At 43.1% G+C, this 4987-nt stretch overlaps 1 pseudogene; it reads left to right on the top strand.

The window, feature by feature from the left end:
• Nucleotides 1-297: 297 nt before the first annotated feature.
• Nucleotides 298-4564, top strand: LOC136459468 (cell division control protein 6 homolog; annotated as a pseudogene).
• The last annotated feature ends 423 nt before the right edge of the window (nt 4565-4987 follow it).

Consider the following 4987-nt stretch of genomic DNA (forward strand, 5'->3'; position numbering starts at 1 on the left):
CCAGCACCAGCTAATCCAAACCAGCTCAGAAACCAACCAGCGAAGAGGCCCCATATCACATGACATGCACGCGCGTGCGCTTACAATTTTTGAGAGCCACCTACCCCGGTCCCAGAGGCCAGACCGCTAGAGCACGTTCGTGCTCTCGCGTTCCCGCGCGAAGCCGAAAACCCTTTCGCGGTCTGCGCGCGATCGCATTCGCGCTCGCGCCCCTCCCGCCCCCGCCCTTTTCTTCCCCACCCGTCTCCCTCTCCCCGCCATCTACATCATACATCCAACATTTCTCCCCCCAAATTCTCTCCCATCCCCAAAGTAACCGCCAATTTCCCTCCCCGCGGAGCCGCAATGCCGACTCTCCGCAGCGCGACGGCGAACGCGTCCCCCGTGGGCACCCCATCCCCGGCAGCGGCGAGCACGCCGCGCAGCGTCAAGCGCCGGCTGACGCCAGGCCGCACCGGCGAGTCGCCCGACGCGTCGCGGCACACCTCCCCTCACCGATTCCCGCACGCCGGCACCGGAACCGTAAGATCCACTGCTTACTGGACTGTGATGCAGATGTGGTCGGCTGTTGCTTCGTTTCGTCTGTTTCCCCTTTGCAATGCACACCAACTGCTCGATCTCACAGGTGTGCATGCCGAAGCTGCTCTCCGCGTCGCCTAAGTCATCCAGGAAGCGTCTCTACGGCGACCTTGTCGCAGCCGAGAAGCCCAAGTGGAATCCCCGAGGTAAGTCCCTCAAATTTCCATTTTTAGCCGGCCGATTTGTTTGCTTTGTTGACTTGTTTGGGGCCTGATGAGAATTGGTCGTGCCGCGCAGATGCCGCGCAGATGAGGGCTGTCAAGGAGGCGCTGCACGTGGCAACAGTGCCGTCGTGGTGAATTGGTTTGCCGGGACAGCGAACTCAGGCGCGTTCTTGAGTTCTGCAAAGCGTGTGTCGAGCAGGAGAAGGCTGGCAGCCTCTATGTCTGCGGTGCCCTGGCACAGGGAAGACATTGTCTATTAACAAGATCAAGGGATAGCTTGTGGTGCTTGGGCAGATGAGGTATGCTATGATAATTCCTCATGTTCCCCTGCAGTTTCTGCTTTTGGAGCATTTTTCGTGGATTTGTTGTGTTATCATGTGTGAATGCAGATGGGAATGGAGACACCTGATTCTTAGCATCAATTGTACAAAACCTAGCAAACACCTCTGAGATATTTGGCAAGGTAATAACTGCGACTCAGTTTATAGGGTCGATCTATTGATGATTATCCAACACGACAGAAAAAACCGTATATACTGATCCATTTTATAATGCAGATACTAGGAAAATTTCAGAACCGAAAGAAGGGAAGCAGCAAATTGTCACCACTTCAGCAACTTCAGAGCATGTTTTCCGACAAGGATTCAGCTCCAAGAAGAATGATGTAATAACTGCTTGTATCCACTATGATTATTGGGATTTTCTTGCTGTTTTGATCATGTTATCTGACTTGCGTGGTGCTGTCGTAGGCTGGTCATTGTGGATGAGATGGACTACTTAATACAAGAGACCGTGCTGTGCTACATGATCTTTTCATGCTTACGACCTGTCCATTCTCTAGATGCATACTAATAGGTGAAGCTTTGAAGAATACTTACACCTACACTTAGCTATTTATGTCAATAAACCAATCTACCATTTTTTTGACTGACAGCACCGTTTTTCAGGAGTTGCAAATGCCATAGACTTAGCAGATCGGTTTCTTCCAAAGCTTCAATCCTTAAACTGTAAGCACTCTTTGAAGTGTTAATTCTAAATTTACTGATCAAATAACTTGACATGCCTTTAGACTTTGCTATACTAATTGACAGGCAAGCCTCTTGTTGTGACTTTTCGAGCATATTCCAAGGATCAAATATCTGACATAGTTAAGCATAGGCTAAAGGTAACCATTGGTCTATTGCATTGTGTTGTCAATTCAGGTTTCTCTGCATTTATCTCCAGTTATTCATCTTCTTGTTCATAATTTCTTGCTATGGCACTTGTACAGGATCTTGAGTATGATGTTTTTGAACCACTAGCTCTGGAGTTTTGTGCTAGAGTAAGTGTACTCATCCTGAAAGGACTCAATAGTTTCATTTACAAAAAACATAATATTGTACTCGTTATTTCATCTGTGTTTATTTACCTTGTAATGTTTGGGTGAATGTTCTTTTATCAGAAAGTTGCAGCAGCCTCTGGCGACATGAGAAAAGCTCTAGGCGTTTGCAGGTACGGCACTCCTGTTTCTGGTGAAACAGTAATTCTCTGCGATTAGCCTCCACTGTCAGAGCTGATAAATGTACCGAACAACATTTTTCTGGAACCTAAGGAAATGTGAATTGTTCTGATGCACATGCAAACACAACTACAAATCTTGTTATATATGTTAGGTTGTATTGATGTTGGTTGTTCAAGAATCGAGATTTTAATTTGCATGCTTCAGCAAAGTCAGCCATTACAATACAACATCCTTATTTTGTGAATTCCAGGAGTGCCGTGGAGGTTCTTGAAGCAAAGCTACAAGATTCCCCTGATCAAGAATTAGGAATAGTAAGTTTTGGTTCTCACCTGACTTGTTTTAGCAAGTTTAAACGGAGGAATGCTAATGGTTTCTAGGTGGAATACCACACAAAAGTACAAAACTAAACTGAATTCCTAAGTGTATCAATCTAATTCGAGGTGTCAGCTTTTTTCATAATTTGTAATTAGCCAACTGTTTGATCAATAGGATTAGATAAATCTGTTTGCGTATTTTGATTGAAAGCAAATTGAATTACAGGCACCATTATGCTTGAGTGTTGCTAATGACCTCTTTATCTTCTGCTAAATAAACCTGTACACTTTCTTCCCACTATGAATTTTACTTTTTAACTGATCATATCCAAATTCTTTAAAATGATTTGTGATGGACTCATTTAGCGACTGAATCATCTTGAATTGGATTCTAATATTATATCTACAGGTGACATTTGACCATATGGATATAGCTTTGTCAAAAGCATTCAAGTCAGCAGTCGTAGATAGCATACTGTGTCTTCCCCAGCACCAACAGGTAAAATGTCGTACACTTCAGAATGTAGAGCGTTCAGAGCTTTGTTACTCTTTCTCTTCTGACCCCTTGTTCCATTAATTCTAGTATTCTGTCTGCTACATTTCTTTCAGTCTCATTCTTATATATGAATTGTTGGCAGATGGTGCTGTGTGCGCTGGCAAATACTTTTCAGCATTGCAAGAAAAAGGCTACCACTCTAGGCGAGGTAATGCTTATTCCATGCCATGTTGAAAGTAAGCACTTGATCAGATAACCTCACCTTGTGTAATTCTAAACTCATCTATACATGCCCTGTTTTCAGCTCAACAAATCATACATTGAGATTTGTAGATCAACCCAAGTTCCAGCAGTTGGAATGCTTGAATTCTCTAACATGTGTATGGTTTTGAGCGATCAGGTACGCAAATATGTTCTTTTATTTTTAAGTGCACTGGAATGAAAAGAAAGGCAACCAAAGTGTTTAGTGTTTAATGGTGTTTGCATTGTAGGGGTTCATGAAGCTAGGGCAATCCAAGGAAGATAAGCTTAGGAGAGTAACGCTTCAGATTGACAGATCAGATATCACTTTTGCCTTTAAGGTGAGGGCTGGTTCTTAATCCTATACCACTGGGAGTACAGGCAATTGTTTTGTTTCCAGGTTTATTTATTAGTTCAATCCACGTTGCAGGGAAATCGTTTCTTTCAAAAATGCCTGGAGCAGCCAAGATGCTAATTAGACTCACAGTAGATCAATACATGTAGCCTGTTGTTATACACTACAGTATTGGTTTATTGGCATTATCAAGTACCAGCAGTTTCAACCCTGGATGTGCTGTTCAGGTGATTCACTAATACAACAATCCATTTATGTTATCTCAATTCTTATTTTTGATCAAGTATGTAAGTGGGAATAAAGCAGGCTGCATCGTCTGTGTTTGACCATGCATTCAGTAAACTGCACTTTACTGCTTTCTCATGCTGGATTTCTTACAAAAGGTTTTCCTCATTCAGGTGCTTTCATTCAACATGATCAAACCTTGGTTACATCATGAAGCTCTTTCTTGGAGTGCGGAGATAAGTGTACATGTGATGAGTTATGGTAGTATTATGTGACACAATTCTTCCATAGATAGCTGAGTGTAGTTATGATTTCTCAATTTTCGGTTCTTCCAGAACTGATTGATCATGTAGCTAACCATTTAGCATACAAGAACATTTATTGGCACATTTCTTGCCAAAAGTTGAGATCAGTAATGAGAAACTGCAATGATTAAAGATAAAAACAACTGAGCTTACAGAGACAATACATCTGAATGAACTGATCGCTATATTTTGCAAATAACTACTTTCCGTTGTACACTGTAATTTACAATTGTTCTCTGCCTTTCATTTTCCATACCAAAACGCAGTACTCGTTCCATCCTTTGAACTTACGGATCGAGTCAGGTTAGTGCAGTTACGTACGGGTTTTGCTGAGGAGTCAAAGCTTCTTTTCTCTGTCTACCTTTTTTTTGTTTATCTACACACGCTTTGAAAAAGATTGGCCCTCTCCCAAGCTTCCGCTACTGGGTTGACTAGGCTATGAACTATGGCCATCTTATCGTATGAATTCTGCCTCCAAAAGCTGATCAGCCAGAATGTCACACGTGCTTTCCCCGGCCGTTCAATCGGGTGTGCGGACGGCTCAAATAGGGTGAACCGTGGTCTTTTTACAAAAAAAAAACCTTAAACTTTAATCAAATTAACCCACTGTTTAGGTCTCCTCTCATATTTTTTTAAAACCCTCGAACTTAATTTTTTAAAAACCCTCAAACTTTACCGAAATCAACCCAGACATTTTAAATGGGTAGGCCTGCCTCCCGCTCGAGCCTATATAGCGCCGAACCTGGGCCTTACTGGGTCGAATTGGGTAACCGCGGGACTCTGCAGGCATCATCAGCTGAGTAGTGCA

Source organism: Miscanthus floridulus, chromosome 6 (genome assembly GCF_019320115.1).
Source record: "Miscanthus floridulus cultivar M001 chromosome 6, ASM1932011v1, whole genome shotgun sequence".
Taxonomy (NCBI): domain Eukaryota; kingdom Viridiplantae; phylum Streptophyta; class Magnoliopsida; order Poales; family Poaceae; genus Miscanthus; species Miscanthus floridulus.